Here is a 19,931-nt window from a genome sequence, read left to right on the forward strand (position 1 = left end):
CAGGTACTGAATATCTAAACTTATATTTATTGCATTAAAACAGGGGAATCTGGGAAATGTATATCTTGTAAAAGTAGGCTGAAGGTCACATGTGGAAAAAAGTTGATCAGAGTTGTGTGAAAGGCAAACTTCCCAGAAACGCTACAAACATTGGTTTTGTGTGTAATTGTAGAAACTTCCCAGATGTTTAATTTGTTCATTTTTTGTTTGTTTTTGTGTCAATTGTAATGAATATTTAGAAGATCGTGGCTTGTGATGGCCATCGTCCTTTGCTCTTTTCTTTTACTTAAGGTAATTGTGTGCAGTCACTTCTACATGTTGTAAACGGAGAATATTTGGGGTTTTAGTTATGACTGTTCCCTTCTCACCCTGTGAAAACCTATTGCCCTGTTTAATGTGTTCTAAAGTCGACTCTGGTTGCAGAAGATGGCGGATGATTAGCTCCTATCTGCAACTATTTTTATCACGGTAATTGTGTGCTACTTTTATCACGGAAAAGGTTTTTAAAGAGATTCTGGTCTCACAGTGAAGTCATACTGGCACAATTTATCTCATATCAACATCTGCACGAAACCCTGCTACTTCCTTTTGTACTGTCTGACCTCAGTGATGTTTCTGTGGTCCAAAATTATCTTTCTTTACTGCCTGCCGCTGTGGCAAGCAAGTTATGTTGCCTTCCACACAGAAATTGTATCACTTTAGAAATGTATGCACCTAGATAGCCTAAATGACGAAACAACATTCAGCTCATTTAGGCAAATTGTAATTTAATGTTTCCCCTTTCAAAGTGGTGGATGGTCTGATAATTTTACAGCCTCTACCAACAATTTACCCTCATTCAGCGGGTGCTAAAGTCAGAGACCTTGATAGCAGTTTTCTGCGTCTTATGTTTAGCTGCTAGAAACTCTCCCACACCTCAGTGCGCTGTATTTATTTTTAGCTTTCACACTTAACTCTGCAGCAAGATGACCGCAGAGTGAACAGAGAGAACTGACCAAGAAAAGCACAGACTCTCTAATAATTTATATTTCTCCTCTTATCCCGGTCAGTAAACTGCATTAAAGGTCACAGGTCTGATACTTTCCTGTTCACTTCACTGCACCTTCAGACTGGATGATGTCCTGCCTCAGTGCACATAGAGATGAACTGTAGAAAGCATGTGTACATCTTCCTTTGCACTGACTGTGAATAACTGTGCCTGTGTTCGCCCTGGTTTTATTCAGAAATAACATCAAAAAGGTCATAAAACATTAAATATTTAGAACAGGAGTTAGGAACTGACTTGGAAGACAAATGATACAGAACATCTGTGAGTATTTTATGTACCACTGTTCTGCTGCTCTATCCAAGAAAGGAGTGTAAAATGTAATTTTATTAATTTTCTGTTTGGATTACTTGTGTGTTGACACATAATCTTCCTTTGCACTGACTGTGTATAACTGAGAAAGTTTTTCTGTAACATCAAAAAAGTCATAAAGCATTAAATAATTATATCTGAAGTTAGAAAGTACCTTGGGGGAAGAACAATACAGTAGAGTATTTTATGTGTTTTATCCCAGTAAAGTGTGTAAAATGTCCTTTATTTTCTGTTTGGATAACTTGTGTGTTGACACATAAGCTGCACTTTTCAGGCATTTTTTTTTCTTTCTTTCATTCTTTTTTTTTTGTTTGAATGAATAGGCCAAAGCAGAATTAACCAGAAAGATTCCAAAAAAATGATTTTAAAAAACCTTATAATTATAGTAATATATATTGGTATCTTATAAAATTCTCTATTCCAGTTAAGGTTCAGGAACTTTTTATGACAATGACTGCAGATAATTAGTCAGACAACTGAGGACCTTGAAACTTGTCCAGGTTACATTTTCGCCAAATCATATTGGTAGTATGATCCACTTTGTCTTATTAACTGATTGTTAATGAAGTTATTGATGTTGATTGTTGTTTCTGATGTGCTCTGTGTTACAGTTGTACAGAGCCAGAATGACTGGGGAGTGACGTACACTTCTGAAGATCTGTGCCTTCAAAGGATCAACAGTTGATATGTCCTCCAAATATACATACCCACTCAAAACAAATGGCCATAAGACTAAAGTTGAGAGAATATTCTGGTTTACTGAAGAAAGTAATGTGGATCTAATAATGGACACAAACTATTCAGGTCGTTTGACACATAGCTGTGGTGAGCCCTACTGCACTCTGAGAATCACCGACCTGAGAGAGAGCGACTCAGCTGAGTACAAGTTCAGGTTCATAACAAACCAACCAGGTGGGACATATACTGGTTCACCTGGAGTCACTCTGTCTGTCACAGGTAACATTTTCATCTGAATATTTATTAATTTAGTTCCAAATGTCCAACATCTTATGAAGGTTACTGTGTTTCTATGTTGACAGTTCAGTCTAAAGTGAAGATTTTTGTTCCTTATTCACATATTCAGATCTCCAGGTGCAGGTGAGCAGATTTCAGGGGTCTTATAACTGGGCAGAGCTGAAGTGTCACAGCAGTTGTCTTCCACCTGGTCATCCTTCCTACATCTGGTACAAGAATGGACAGAACATTTGGGGACAAACATCTAATTCTTATTCAGCCTACTTTTATCCTGCAGACAGCTTTTCCTGTGCTGTAGGAGGATATGAGAAGTCCCGCTCTCCTTCAGTGTGTGAGTTTACATCCAGTCTTCCACTGACATGACACCATCTGGTGGAGCCTTTAACCTATTGTACTGCACATTAACTGCATGTAACTCAGTGGTATTTGGTGATTCATTGTAGAACTGGATGAAAACCAAATCATTTCCCCATGAGATTGTAGACATGTTGCATAATTAGTTTTTATTCACTGTCTTTACTGCAAAATTAAACTGTAAAATAACTCACAATGAAAATGTATTAAAACAAGATTTGTTATCTTGTCTTTAGACTGTTTAAATTCTCTGGATCAGATAAAACCTGTGCATCATCAGAGAAATTCCCTGATTATCTGTTTTTGTATCTTTAATGGACAAAATGTGTTCTTGAGCAAAACACTTCATGGGTCCAGGTTTTAACTTATTCTGATCCATCCACACAAACACATTATTAAAAAGAATGAAGTCAGATATTTTTAAGTGATTAGTGTTACAAGATCTGTCCAATCAAGTTTCCTTGTGGAAGTGATGATGTCAGAAAATGCCACATGTGGGAAAATCATGTCTGACACACATTTTCATTGTTCAATGCACTCATTTAGCTTATTTACCCACTAGAGGTCATCAGTAGACATGGTGGTGTCCAAAGACACTGAACCAGGATCATTTGCTTGGTCTCCTGTCTTCAGCACTGCTGGACATTTTCAGTCTTTATGTTTATGTGCTTTAGGTTTTCTGTTTGACTTAAAGATAAGAACATCCTTCTAGTTTGGCCTTAACATGTGTCTTAGGTGAAAACCCATTGCTAATATACAAAAATCAATGAAAGAAAATGATGAAGGAAATTTCTTAAAGGGCATGTAGATTACCACTCTCCTTCAGTGTGTCTTTAGTCCACTGCTTCAGTATCAAACTACCCAACTTGTATCCATGGTAACAGGAACCCATGTAGTTTCTGATACAGGAGGAAATCAAGCTGCACCTCCACTTTGTGTTTGTATGAAATATTGTCCATTTAATGTGTTAAATGTGTTCATGTTTTCTCCTCCAGATGCTCCAAAGCTTCCCTCTGTGTCAGTGAGTCCCTCTGCTGAGATAGGGGAGGGCAGTTCAGTGACTCTGACCTGCAACACTGATGCTAACCCAGCAGCTAAATACACCTGGTACAAGGAGAACCAAACACTGCTCAGTAAAGAACCACAGCTTGTCTTCAGCTCCATCCAGTCCTCTGACTCTGGAGAGTATTACTGTGCAGTCAAGAATGATCTGGGAAAGAGGACATCTCAATCAGTCTTTATTAATGTGAAATGTGAGTAAAACAGAGCTAATTTAAAGACGATCATGCAACTAATGAAAACTTTTTAATGCTTAATTATCCAGTCAAATGTTTTGCTGATCATGCTCTTTCTTCAGCTCTGCCTGTTTCACATTCACAGTCTGCTGCTGTAGTTCACTGAGCAGCTACAGTAGGGGAGAGCAGGGGTTAAAGATCCATTTTTCAGAAAAACATGATTTTAAAACATAATGTTTCAGACAGAGATATATTTTTGCTGTGGTCACTAACTCACAGGTGTGGTCTATCAATATCAGGTGGTATTTTGTACAAATGTAGAACAACTTCTGTATAATTTCACTTTAAACATAAGTGGCACATTCTTACTTTGACCCCGTCAGCTGGGACAAAAGTAACACAACAATACAAGCTAGATTTTTTGTGTTACCCTTGTATTTAATAAATAACCATGACTGTGACCTTGTTAATGTGTAATTGCAAAGATGTTTTGTCCTTTATCTTTAAAAAATAAATTACATTTTTATTTTTAATATTCAGTTTCAAAAGTAACCTGACAGCCCAAACTTGCATTGTTTAGAATATTTCATATTATATTAAGGATATAATATAAATCTGCAAAAGCAGGGGGGAAATGGTTAGATGGAGATTAAAATAAAATAAGATTTTACTGATCCTACATTGGGAATATTTGCATGTTGGAGCAGTTTCAGAAAAAATGAAACATAATTTAAAAAGATAAGACAAATATGAAAATAAATATTAAAATGAAGTTAAATTTGTTTTAGTAAGAGCAGTATGAGTGATCTGCATTTTGAGTGCTTTTTACTGGCACACTGACCTCCTTAGGAGACAGGCCAAAATAAATATCAGCTCTCTCTTAATATAAGCATGCAGCTTCCTCTCCTAGTCCAAGGTTCTGTCACAGCTTGGACTGCAAATGCAGTCAGGGCTCTGAGAAAATCGCCTTGTTACTTTCGTCCCGTGTTACTTTCACCCCGGTTTACCCTTAGATGGTGAAAAAACAGTTTTATTTAAAATTGGTCTCCCAGATCTGCACAGATGTTCAGGGGATTCAAACCTTGAGTAATCCCTAAACCACCTCTACAGTTTTCAGATGCTCCCCACATATCTAACATCCAATGTGACCACAGGCTTCTCTTCTGTTATTGACTCTGTATCCTCGAAAATACCATTTGATTGCCGTGACCTGTAAACTGTAATCATCAAGATTAAAAACAAAAGAAGGCTTTTATTATTTAACTTAATGTGTAAAGAATCTGGATTATATGTTTCCCTTTTTCAATTAAATTAAGGAGAAAAACTTTTTCACAATATTCAAATTTTGTGAGATGCACCTGTATGTCCATATACTGTACTGGATTTTGTTGGGTGGCAAACACTTTTGAAATGTAGGAAAGGCAAAAGTTTTGAACCCCATGCAATTAAATAACTGTAGAAACATCAACAGTCATCTGGAGAAAAGTAACAATTGTTTGTTGTTGTTTTTTTCAAATAGCAATTATGACAATGAATGTACACGTCAGAACATAAATGACATATACAGTTTATTGATATCTTATCTTGTACAAACTAGTAATATAATATCATTAAGTATATTTATCCAACTCTGCTTTTTCAATCAGGGCCATAACTGCAGTATTTATAACACACTGCAATACTTTTGGGTGATATAACTTACCTCTGTTTTACCCACGTAAGAGGCACGTTCATCTGGTATCTTCTTAGATGTAAATGAGTATAATTCAAGTGGCCAAAACAGACAGCTCTGTCTGCTGCCAGTCACAAAACCACCTCCAAAATTTCAGATGCTTCCACACACATAACTATTACTCGTTTCAACACAACACAAAGAAATCTGTCTTCATTTTTGTTCATTTATTGATCTTTTCCAGATGCTCCAAAGCTTCACTCTGTGTCAGTGAGTCCCTCTGGAGAGATAGTGGAAGGCAGTTCAGTCACTCTGACCTGCAGCAGTGATGCTAAACCAGCAGCTAAATACTCCTGGTACAAGAGGAATGGAAATCCAAACCTTCATCCTCTCAGTAAAGAACCACAGCTTGTCTTCAGCTCCATCCAGTCCACTGACGCTGTTGAGTATTCCTGTGTAGCTGTGAATGAGATGGGGAATGCAACATCTAAATACACAATTAATGTGAAATGTGAGTTAAATGCAGCAAATTTAAAAATCATTGAACTAATGACAACTTTATAAAGTTTAATTATCCAGTCAAATGTTTTGCTGATCATGCTCTTTCTTCAACTCTGCCTGCTTCACATTCACAGTCTGCTGCTGTAGTTCACTGAGCAGCTACAGTAGATGATGAAAAAGCAGTTTTATTTATTATTTGTCTCCCAGGTCTGCGCAGATGTTCAGAGGATTCAAACCATCAGTAATCCAGAATACCACCTCTAAAGTTACAGATTCTCTCACACATAAATAAACATCCAACATCCAATGTGGCCCCAGGCTTCTGTCCTTTCATTGACGCTTGTCTCCTGGAAATGATGTCCATATAAAATCCTGGATAGATTTCTTTTAGGTGGCAACATTTTTTGGATTGTAGAAAGGGCTAACATTTTGAGCTCCATGCGGTTTAATTACAGTACAAACATCTTCGGTCATCAGCAGAAATGTAAATACAATTTTGTTTCATTTTTGAATTAGAGATTTTGACCATAAAAGTCCACATGTCAAAATATCAAGGACTTATAAAGTTGATCTTAGCTTATGCTAACCAGAAATATCATATCAATAATACCCATCTCTGCGTATTTATAGTCAGTCGGGGCCATCACTCCAGTATTTACAACATAACATTTTCAGGATTCCCATGTGTACTGGAAAACCTGGAAAACAGTTGACCAGTTTTTCAGTCGTGGAAATCACCTAGAAAAAGAGAGAAAATAAAATGGTTAAAATTGTTTAACACGCTGTGTTCAGTTGCTGAAGTTGACGTGCTTGATTTGCCTGCAAAGATTTAAGGTTTGTGTTTCAACCCTAGCAATGGTTTCAAATGTGTTGAGCAATGTTGAGAAAGCTGGATAAGAACCAACAGGAAGTCGTGGTCAAAACAATGAATAGGAGCCCAGCTGTATATGCATCAAATACATTTTTGTTTACTTTGCTAACACTGACTCTTCAAACTTAATGCTACGCTACGAAAAAATAGACCGTAACATGACATGAAACCTTTTAGTTGCAGCTCAGAGAGGTTGTGATTAGCTTCGTTAGTAAAGGAGCTAACATATGGTGTGAGAAACTGATTTATACCATGGCTTCTTTTAATTTTCTATTGTTACACGTTCTTTAGAACATCAATTAACTTTTGATATTTACACACCTATAAAGTAGTCTCAGTGTTTTTTAAGGTATTACACTTGCATATCAATACACCAACTTTGTTGTGAAGGGTGGTGTTGTGACACTGGTCTGATGAGGACCACAGAGATTTTAGAAAGCTAAGGTAACAGAATGCTGGGAGTTGTTTGTAGACAAAATTGCAGACTATTATTTTTCAGTCAGGAATACTTTCATCTAATAACTGATATTGCGGCATTGTAGTTATGTTTGGTGGTATGGCTCTGTTCTGGGATCTCCCTGACCTTCCACGCGCGAACCGTGGAAAGCCCGAGGCGGAGAGTAGTAGTAAAGAACACCTGTACAGAACAGAGCAGACATGCTGAATTACATAATAGTCAGATACAAGATGGCACTGAAACACTGTGTTAAACGGGCCCGGGGCTGAAGACCGTACTGTTTATTATCAGGCTGCGGCCTCTGCTGCTCTGTCGCCTCTGCACGCGAACACACATGTGGGCCTACACCCACACACAGCGGCCAGTGCAGAGATACAGTAGGCTGCGGTGGAGGGAGAGTTGGTGACAGCTACCCACATTACTGTCGTATGTGCAATAGAACCTCCCGAGTAAAAGACAATACTTATCGATAAATCTGTTTAACAAGCACATGTAGAAGGTGATCTGCTCTGTTAACGTCTCTCATCCTATATGATGAAATCACACCTCGCTAACGCTAGCTTGGCAGTTAGCTAGATGTTCAATGAGCTAAATGAAAGCTGTCTGCAATTAACTGTTTAGCTTAGATTGCCATGTAGCTTCAAATTGGCACGTAGTTACTTGCAGTGACCACTTGCAGCTGTCTTCTTCTAAAATGATAACCAATACGGCCTGAAAGGCGTAGCTGGGGTGGCAGTGGGTTGTGAGCTGTTGCAGAGGAAGCAGCGAAGCCAGGCAGGCTGCACAGCTTAAATAAGGTGCCTTGTATGGAATTTACCAAAGAATGCTAAGAGATTAACCCGCTGAGCTGTCAGCTGATGTGTATTGCTTAAGATGGCTGCTATCAACTCGTGTGCTGGGATTTTTGTTTTGCTTTGTAATTGGTTTTATTTGATTACAAGTTAGTCTGTAAATCATCTGTTCCAAACTCCAGTCCGGTAGGCGGTAATGCTCCTAAATGCTGGTTGCCAACCGGCAATCAAATCAAAAGAAGAAGATGTCCTGGGATTGTGAGCTGAGCTTGACTTCGTTGCCTGCCTGAACTATCGTTTGCTTCATATATTAAGGCTAATTAGTTATTGTTGGTCAGGCAACAAAATTAAAATATAATTAATAAGAAAAGCTCTTGCCAAAAAAAATCACAGCATCAGCAATGGCAATACTATAAAAAAAAAAAAACATTAAAATGTAGAATTAAAAGCGTATAACAAGTCATCCCAACACACAGCTCTGCCTGCTGCCAGTCTCAGAACCACCTCCAAAGTTTCAGATGCTTCCACACACACACACAACTATTACGCATTTCAACACAACACAAAGAAATCTGTCTTCATTTTGTTCATTTAATTGATCTTTTCCAGATGCTCCAAAGCTTCCCTCTGTGTCAGTGAGTCCCTCTGCTGAGATAGTGGAGGGCAGTTCAGTGACTCTGACCTGCAGCAGTGATGCTAACCCAGCAGCTAAATACACCTGGTACAAGGAGAACCAAACTCTGCTCAGTGAAGAACCACAGCTTGTCTTCAGCTCCATCCAGTCCTCTGACTCTGGAGAGTATTACTGTGCAGCTGTGAACAAGATCGGGAAGAAGACATCTGGATTAGTCACTATTAATGTGGAATGTGAGTTAAATGCATCAAATTTAAAAAGCATTGAACTAATGACAACTTTATAAAGTTTAATTATCCAGTCAAATGTTGAGCTGCCTGCTTCACATTCACTTGTTTCCAGATGCTCCAAAGCTTTCCTCTGTGTCAGTGAGTCCCTCTGCTGAGATAGTGGAGGGCAGTTCAGTGACTCTGACCTGCAGCAGTGATGCTAACCCAGCAGCTAAATACACCTGGTACAAGAAGAATGGATATCCAAACCTTCATCCTCTCAGTAAAAAACCACAGCTTGTCTTCAGCTCCATCCAGTCCTCTGACTCTGGAGAGTATTACTGTGCAGCTGTGAATGAGATGGGGAATGCAACATATAAATACACAATTAATGTGGAATGTGAGTTAAATGCAGCAAATTTAAAAAGCATTGAACTAATGACAACTTTATAAAGTTTTATTATCCAGTCAAATGTTGAGCTGCCTGCTTCACATTCACTTGTTTCCAGATGCTCCAAAGCTTCCCTCTGTGTCAGTGAGTCCCTCTGCTGAGATAGAGGAGGGCAGTTCAGTGACTCTGACCTGCAGCAGTGATGCTAACCCAGCAGCTAATTATACCTGGTACAAGGACAATAGCAATCTAAACCACCTTCATCATCCCAGGAAAGAATCACAACTTGTCTTCAGCTCCATCCAATCTTCTGACTCTGGAGAGTATTACTGTGCAGCTGTGAACAAGATCGGGAAGAAGACATCTGGATTAGTCACTATTAATGTGAAATGTGAGTAAAGCACAGCCAATTTTAAACACATAATTTAACTAATGACAACTCATTTTTGTTCATTTAATTGATCTTCTCCAGATGCTCCAAAGCTTCCCTCTGTGTCAGTGAGTCCCTCTGCTGAGATAGTGGAGGGCAGTTCAGTGACTCTGACCTGCAGCAGTGATGCTAACCCAGCAGGTAATTATACCTGGTACAAGGAGAATGAAGACTCACCAAAAGCATCAGGACAGAACTTCACCATCACTGACTTCAGAGCTGAACACAGTGGGAATTATTACTGTGAAGCCCAGAACAGAAGAGGACGTCATAACTCCACCTTACATCTGATTGTTGTGGCAGGTAAGTTTCGAGACCTAGGGGTAATCTGGACCGGCAGCAAAGGTTACACAGGCTAGGCAGCACTGTGTAGCCACTGTGGATTAACAGAGAGATGACCAAAGTTAGCATCTTGCTCAAGTCAGAGCTCGTTTATTTCTGACTACAATCACATAATGTCTCAGTCACATCATTTTCAGCTTCCTGCTTAAAGTGCATGTTACACAAATGCAAAACATTTTACAAATAAACAACAATTGACATAACCAAACTGGCAATATACAATACATAAAGCATTCTACCTTACGGAAAATAAGTATACATGACATCAAAATAATTTAACATATTCCACATACTGCAAATCGACTTAACTCAAAATAACACGTAACAAAATAATATAACTCAAAACACACACTCACTTTACCCTGATTCCTCTGATACACTCACTCACCTATTACCACATTAAATTATATTTCTGCTAACATTAATGGTAACACTAGCATGAAATACACATACATCTTTCTACACATTTCTTGAACGTCACACTCTCTCACTTGCACTTAACCGCAGCGCGTAACAATATGGCGGTATGACGACACGCTCGTGTGTCATCAGCGAGGTGAACTAGTTTGAATATGGTATCTTTCCCCGGACCATTTACTCACTACTGGCTGGCTAAAACTCTTCACAACGTCTAGAACACATTTTCGTCTGTTACAGAATGTTAATGTTAGTTACTCACACTTACAAAACTACCGTGAGAGACTGAAGTTCATGAAAAAAAAAACCTACTGAACATGGCGACGGTCGTCAGAGCAGTTAGCTACAAAACAAAGCTTTCTACACTTTACACACATCTTCAAATCATCTTATAACACTACAGAACATTTTATAGAGCATTCCCATTACATACTGATCCAAGCAAAAAAATAGAACAACAAGTTTTACTGTACCTGTGGATTAACATTTAGATACCAAAGTTAGCGTCTTGCTCAAGCCAGAGCTCGTTTATTTCGGAGCTGCGCATGAGTGGAGCTTGTATCTTCAGCCTCCCTATTTGATCCACAGCGGTACCAGAGCACAATCTACTGACGAGTGCATTACCTTTATGTTGTGACTTAGTGTATTAGGATTGATCAATTATAACAAAAAAATGGGGGGTGCCTGTTTACATAAAACTAAACATGTAGCATTTCCAACCTACTACATATACATGGATGTTTACTGCACCAGACCTGATTCAAATAAAAAACCAACACATTCTCACTCCTATAACTGGTACAAAGAAAATAAAATGTCCTGTCTGCATTTCCAGACTGTTTTTCTGTAGCTGCTCAGGGAGAAACCTCCATCATGTCAGATGTGGATCACACTGACTGACTGATTAACAGACAGAATCTTCTGGGAAAGTGATTTATTAATGTAATCTTGCTAATAAGGGATATCACATATCTATCTGTATTTCTAGGGAATTCAACAATAGTAATGAATATCATCAGGTTGACTCTGGTGGTCTTGATGCTGATTCCTCTGCTTCTCCTGAATCTGTGGACGAGGTAAAACAATCACAATCCATCAGTTCAGTCACCGATCTTTTATTCTTCAAAATTCCTTTAGTTTTGGCGTTATGAATTTCATCATGTTAACATTTGTATTTGTTGTTGTTGGACTCAATCCAGGAAGAAGAAAACTCTGAGCTCCACCTCTGAACCAAATGAACCTGGAGAGACGATAGAGGTGAGAGAGAGGTCCTGTTGACAAAATGTCCTCTTTATCACAGTTATAAAAACTTGGTTCATAAATGCTCTGGAAAGTTCAATCCAGTTTTATTTATATAGCGCCAAATCACAACTACAGTTATCTCACAGCGCTTTTCATAAAAGAGCAGGTCTAGACCGTACTCTATGATGTTATTTACAGAAGCCCAACAATTCCCACCAAGAGCAAGCACTAGGCGACAGAGGCAAGGAAAAACTTCCTTTTAAGAGGCAGAAACCTCGAGCAGAACAATGGCTCAGGGTGGGCGGCCATCTGCCTCGACCGGTTGGGGGTGAAGGGGAGAGAGAGAGAGAGAGACAGAGAGGAAGAGAGAGGGAGGGACAGAGAGGAAAAGAGAGAGAGAGAGAGAGGGGAGGGAGGCAGTCTACATAATATACACACAGAGGTACAGACAGTAAAGGTGATGTTGCTATAGACTAATGGTACAGATATTTATAGTAGTGTTAATGATAATAATCGTAATGGTAATGATTAGAATAACAATAATAACAATAGTTGTAGCAGAGGATGTCGAGCAGGAACACGGGGGCAGCAAGTGACCCGCAACCACAGATCCAGACTCCACAGCTCCAGAGCCAGAAACACCTGCAAGAAGTGATAGGAGGAGAGAGGAGAGGGACAAGAACGCACAAGACTACGGGAAAGGGAAGAAGTTGAGTTAGTAACATGCATTAATGGGATGAGGTTGCGTAGAGAGGGAGAGAAAGAAGAGGAGAAAGGACCTCAGTGCATCATGGGAAGTCCCCCGGCAGTCTAGGCCTATAGCAGCATATCTAAGGGATGGTTCAGGACTCACCTGAGCCAGCCCTAACTATAAGCTTTATCAAAGAGGAAAGTCTTAAGCCTACTCTTAAATGTGGAGATGGTGTCTGCCTCCTGAACCCAAACTGGAACCTGGTTCCACAGGAGAGGAGCTTGATAGCTGAACGCTCTGGCTCCTAGTCTACTTTTGGAGACACTAGGAACCACAAGTAACCCTGCATTCTGGGAGCTCAGTGCTCTGGTGGGGTAGTAAGGTACTATGAGCTCTTTAAGATAAGATGGTGCCTGACCATTAAGAGCTTTGTAGGTAAGAAGAATGATTTTAAATTCTATTCTGGATTTTACTGGAAGCCAATGCAGAGAAGCTAAGACAGGAGAAATATGATCTCTTTTCCTGGTTCCTGTCAGAACACGTGCTGCAGCATTCTGGATCAGCTGAAGAGACTTAATAGACTTTTTCGAGCAGCCTGATAATAAGGAATTGCAGTAATCCAGCCTAGAAGTAACAAATGCATGGACTAGTTTTTCTGCATAATTTTTTGACAGGATATTCCTGATTTTCGCAATATTACGTAGGGGAAAATAGGCGGTCCTTGAAATCTGCTTAATGTGAGACTTAAATGACATGTCCTGATCAAAGATAACTCCAAGATTCCTCACAGTGGTGCTGGAGGCCAGGGCGATGCCATCCAGGGAAACTATATCTTTAGATAATGCGTCACGGAGGTGCTTGGGCCCCAGAACAATAACTTCAGTTTTATCTGAGTTTAACATTAGACAATTACTGGTCATCCAGGTTTTAACATCCTGAAGGCACATTTGAAGTTCAGCTAACTGATGAGTTTCATCTGGTTTGATCGATAGATATAACTGAGTATCATCTGCATAACAATGAAAGTTTATGGAATATTTCCTGATAATAATGCCTAAAGGAAGCATATATAAAGTGAACAGGATTGGTCCGAGGACAGATCCTTGAGGAACTCCATGGCTAACTTTGGTGTGCATGGAGGACTCATTGTTAACATGTACTGAAATCGATCTGATAAATAGGACTTAAACCAGCTTAGAGCGGTACCTTTAATGCTAATGAAATATTCCAATCTCTGCAATAGGATCTTATGGTCAATGGTATCAAATGCAGCACTAAGATCTAATAAAACCAGTACAGAGACAAGTCCTTTGTCTAATGCAATAAGGAGGTTGTTAGTAATTTTTCACCAGTGCTGTCTCTGTGCTATGATGAGCTCTAAATCCTGACTGAAAATCCTCAAATAAACTATTGCTCTATAGAAAGTGACAAAGCTGTTTAGCAACTGCTTTCTCCAGGATCTTAGAGAGAAATGGAAGGTTAGATATAGGTCTATAATTGGCTAAAACATCCGGATCAAGTTTGGGCTTTTTCAGAAGAGGTTTAATTACAGCTACTTTAAAGTACTGTGGTACATAGCCTGTTAAAGATAGATTGATCATATCTAGTATAGAAGTGCTGACTAAGGGTAAAACCTCTTTAAGCAACGTAGTCGGGATGGGGTCTAAGTGGCAGGTTGATGGTTTAGAGGAAGAAATTATTGAAGTTAGTTGGTTGATGGAAGCAAAGCAGTCTAAACATATATCTGGTTCTACAGCTGTTTCTAAGGTTCCTGAGTTTGGAGATAAGTTGGTGCCAGTTGAGGGCAGGTCTTGGTGAATTGTGTCTCTAATAACTAGAATTTTATCATTAAAGAAGCTCATGAAGTCGTAACTACTGAGAGCTATGGGAATAGCTGTCAGCCTGGCTACAGTGCTGAAAAGAAACCTGAGGTTGTTCCTATTTTCCTCTATTAATGACGAGTAGTACGCTGCTCTGGCATTACGGAGGGCCTTCCTATAAGTTTTAAGACTATCTTGCCAAATTAAACGAGAATTTTTGCAGTTTGGTGGAACGCCAATTCCTCTCAAGTTTCCGCGATATTTGCTTTAATTTGCGAGTTTCAGTATTATACCATGGAGCTAACCGTCTTTGCTTTATTATTTTCTTTTTTAGAGGGGCTACAGAGTCGAGTGTCATTCGCAGCGAGCCTGCAGCACTATCAACAAGATGATCGATTTGGGAGGGACTGAAACTAGCATAGGAGTCCTCCGTTACTTTGTGACTTGATAATGAATTTAGAGCTGATGGAATCGCATCCTTAAATTTAGCTACAGCACTATCAGACAGACATCTTGTATAGACATTTCTGCCCAATGGCTTGTAGTTCAGCAATACAAACTCAAAATTTATCAAACAGTGGTCAGATAAAGATGGATTCTGTGGGAATACCACCAAACGTTCAATCTCAATACCGTGCACCAAAACAAGGTTGAGGGTGTGGTTAAAACAGTGAGTCGGTTCATGAAAACTCTGAGAGAAGCCAATGAAATCTAACAGAAAGATAAACGCAGTACTGAAGCTGTCATTCTCAACGTCCACATGAATATTAAAATGCCCTACAATAATAACTTTGTCCGTTTTAAGGACTAAAGTTGACAAAAACTTACAAATTCAGATAAGAATTCAGAGTATGGACCAGGTGCTTGGTACACTATAATGAAAATAATTGGTTGCAGTGATTTCCAACTTGGGTGTGAAAGACCAAGAAAAGGCTTTCAAATGAGTTATAATTTGGTTTAGGTTTAGAGCTGATTAGTAGGGTAGAGTCGAAGATAGCTGCAACTCCACCTCCTCGGCCTGTGCCTCGAGGAATGTGAGTATTAATATGACTGGGAGGGGTGGATTCATTTAGGCTAACATATTCTCCATCACCCAGCCAGGTTTCAGTAAGACAAAATAAATCAATATCATAATCTGATATTAGTTAATTTACTATTACACCTTTAGAAGAGAGAGATCTGATGTTTAAGAGTCCACATTTAACTCTCTATTCTATTTGTTTGCACTATTGCTCTTGTGGTTTTATAAGGTTTTTATGCACAGCTCCTCTTCTGTTTACCTTTGATTTAAATAATTTCGATGGTCGGGGGGGCAGACACTGTCACTAAAGGGTTTTCACAAAGTAACTCCTAAAATGGAGGAGCAGAGAAGTGTGTTAGACTGCGAAAGTAAAGAATGTGTGAAATGAATTAATGCTAAAAATACAACTGGCTGAGTAGAAACCAGTGAAGCATTTGGTCATAACACTATTTCAGCAAATAATGTACTTGTAAAAGTGATTAAATACATTTTTGATCAAATCTAATTATATGCAGGTTTAATGAAAGAGGTCCATTGAGCCTCATTTTGTCGTCTCTCCCATCAGTTAGACTCTGATCCTGCGTATGTCAGTGTCTCAGACTTTAAGAGCGTCACTGCAGCACAGACAGAAGACACAGAGCAGCAGGAAGACATGGTGTGAAGTCCAGTCAGGTTAGAGCCTCCTGTATCAAATAAAACAGGCCGACTTCAGATTTACAGTTAAATTTACAACTCTAACTTTACACAAGTTTTATGTGATTTTCTTCAGATGCAGTTGAACCAGACTCACCTCATGGTAGGACGGCATTGAAACATCACAGTAGAGCGAGTCTGTGGAGGAAGTGGATCCATTTACCATGTAAGGTTATTATTTCCAGTAGAATTAGTTTTATTATAGAATGTGAGGATTAAAGATGTTATGGAAAATGTTTTTTTGTTTAATTATACATAATAAATAGCTTTTGAAAAATCCTGATGATGTCCTGGTTGACAAAGCCAATAAAGTCAGAGACAGTGAACTGAAAGCATCACATTTTACTCCATGAACATTTTAGATTTTCACACATTGAAATCACACATAAGGTCGTTAGTATCATACTTTGCTAGATGTTACATTTTCCAAGAATTCCTGTGGCTGACTCAAATAGACAGCCAGCTTCCACAACAAGTGTAGGACTTCTTGGACAACTCTGTAGATGAAACATTGATGTGAAAAAGGTTTGGAATTCAGCATGTCTACTTATTTTTCATATTATAATTTTATTTACCAGCTTTAAAGTAATGAAAAATGTTTTTCTTTGCTTTGGCTTATTGCTCACATTCTCAGTTCTTGTCACTATGAGGATGAAGTAACAGCGTAACAGATTATTATGATTTGGGATGTTGCTGATATAAAGATGCACAGACAGTTTAATGAAGAGGACATTAACTTACATTTGGGCTGTAAATGTTAATTTAGTCCATTTAAATTCTTTGGGGTCATTCGTGGAAGAAGAGCAGGTCGAGATTTTAGTGTGAAGCTTTTCAGAATAAAAGCCATCATTGACAGCTTGTGCAACACCTTCGTTTGGAGTCATTTTGTGAGAATTTTCTTGAGTTTGTTGCTATTGCAATATGTCAAAGATGTTGGTCCCACAATATGAGCTATTGAACTTAATCTGGACCTATAATGCTTAATGAATTAAATGTCCTCGGTAAAGAAATGCAAATAGTTTTAATCACAACATGTTAAAATAAAGGACAAAAAGTAGATTTGAGTAAACATTCAGTGATGGATGGTAAAATGTTTTAGCGTCCTGATTCAGTATCTGTGATGTTTCACTGTCCTCTAGTGGGGAAGCTTCAGTGTGGCCCATTCAGGCTTCATCTCTCTGCTCCCTCCGCTGTCTGTTTTAAAGAGTCAGTTCATCCAACTTACAAAAAGATATATAATTTCTCTTACCTCCTGGGGTGTCTAGCCACGCAGATAGGTTTTTGTTGTTACTGTGAGGTTTGGATGTTTTTTCATCCTTTTTTCAAACTAATTTAAATTTAGGACATCTCTACACCCAGTTTAACCAAATGACCCACCTAATTAAGTCAAAGTTATTAAAACTCCCTTTTCATAATCAACATCATTATAGCACTGTTGTGTGTCCGTACCAGATCCTACCAGTCCACTTGATTATGTGTTACATGTTCATGTTTGGTAAACACTAAGAGGCATGTGAGTTTCTCAGGTCTCAGTGTTCTGCATTTCTCAGCAAACAGAAGCAACCTGACTCAAAAGTGAACACAGAAGAAAGAAACAAAGAAAAAAAATATTCTGTGGGCCATAACAAGTAGGGCCATTCTAAGTAAATTTAAGATTTTATACATTTGTTGCTTGTTTTTGTGTCAACTGTAATTAATATTAGGGAGATTGTGTGTTGTGTCCTTTGCTCTTGTCTTTTGCATGAAGTAACTGTATGCTTATCACTTTTTCACACTGTAAACTGAGAATATTTGGTGCGTGCCTGACCCCGCTAGCCACTTGGCAAGCTTTATGATGCGTTTTCATTGTGACGTCACAAGTAAAGGAAGTGAAGGGCCGGACTACAAACGAGCTGTTTTCTAGCGGTTCAGAGCAGAGCTTTCTGTGGGAGATGGGAACTCCCTTTGGGCTGGACTTGGGCTTATTCACTTTGCAAACCTGTTACATGCACAAAAAAGATATATAACTCAATAAATGAGAGGGGGAAAAGCCAAAAAGCATAATACCACCTCTTTAACACAAAATGCATGTCTTTCAGTATGTGAGAGTAACTCCACCTCACCTAAAAATCACTAACAGCCAGATATTTCAAAGGTATCGTTACTAGTACCATTTGACAAGGAAACTAACCCACAGCTAAAGGTTCAGTGTGTAAGATTTAGTGCCATCTAGTAGTGAGAGTTGTGAATTGCAACCAGTTTTCCAGTCTGCCACTGCCCCCCACCTTTTCTAAGAGTGTAGCACAAAAAGGTATCTCTTCTGAAACAGCAGAGAGTAGCCAGCGAAGAAATGAGGTTTCTTTAGGTATATTTATTAAGGAACTATATTTACTTAATTATTCTGTAAAACCATATGTTATTGTGACTTGGCCACTGACAGATAACATAGGAAATGTAAGCCAAGAGTGTGAAACACTGTCACTGTTTCTGCACCACAGTCCATTATTAACCACACATTAGATAAAGTGTATACAAACATTGACATTGACTTTGTGATCCTCGGCAAAACTGCCCACCAACAATAATATCTGACTACAAAAAATAGAAATATTTGCTGCAAAATCCATTTGTCTAAGAGAAAAAAAAGCCATTCCATGGTGGGACTGAACTCTGAACCCTTGGGTTGCAAGTCCTTCACTGTACCAACCGAGATAACCAAGGAACACATCAATGTAAGTGAATATTATGGCTTATATTCTCACCCACCATCTACTGGTGGGAACTGGTTGCTTGCCGACCCCTACTGTACTTCTTCATCCTCTAACATACGTATTCAACATAGTGATAAGTGTCTGTACTGCCTGAATTTTACCAGAAGTACAATGTAGTGGGACAACAGTGTGGATTTGTGCATTTTATATTAAATAAATTTGAACTACTCAAAACTATCCCCCTCTCCCTGAGAGTGAGGAGCAGGGAGGTGGAGATCAAATTTCAACAGACGGCTGAAGAGACCCCAACAGAATGGGGGGTGGAAAGGTCACTTTCTCTAAGTGCTATTCCCGAGCAGTTGATCGTAAAACTGGCACGTTTTGATTCCGAAGCTGATAACGCGGTGCCTGACAGTTAAACTGACAAAAGGGACATTAACCAGCGTTGTTGTTGCTATCTGTTGTTGATATTATTGCTGTAAAGAATCTAAATAAGTTACTTTTGCAGTGTTTTTATTTTCAGCAAGATTAAGGACACTCCTTCATCTTATGTGTAACTAATGCTTGTTCACAATACTTTCTCACAATTCCTTTAGAAATGATGATAAAGAAATGTTATACTCTATTAATTGCCAGCTTGAAAGATTGTTTGGATTAATCTAAGCTTTCCTCATATAACCTGAGCTCCCCCAAGTGGATGAAATAAGTATTACATACCATCGTCGGAAATGCCGTTAATGTATAAATGTCACCCACTTATCATGGCCAATAATTTGACAATTGTTTTCCTGTTACCAAATGCTTAACTCAGAACGGTACAACTGTTTGACCATTGAGGTTTGATTGTGGAAAATATTTGATTATAATAGGCGCAAATAGATTTTCTTTTCTTTTATAGACATTAAAAGTTTAGAAAGGCAGTCCCTCGGGAACCTGGAAACGCCCCCTGGGGGAACCACGCCCCAGACCACAAAAGAGCGACGCACGACGTCGCCCGCTCTCTTCTCTTCTCCTCGTGCTCTGGTTTTTCCCGCTCTGCTCTCTGGACGCTTCGGCACGCGTCTGCCTAAGAATTCGACCAGCGCAACAAAGCCTTTGTTTGCTTGAAGTTACACACACAAAGTGCCGCGACATCGAT

Source organism: Micropterus salmoides, unplaced genomic scaffold (assembly GCF_014851395.1).
Source record: "Micropterus salmoides isolate LMB-PRFRI ecotype aquatic unplaced genomic scaffold, ASM1485139v1 Ms_hic_scaffold_1, whole genome shotgun sequence".
Lineage (NCBI taxonomy): Eukaryota > Metazoa > Chordata > Actinopteri > Centrarchiformes > Centrarchidae > Micropterus > Micropterus salmoides.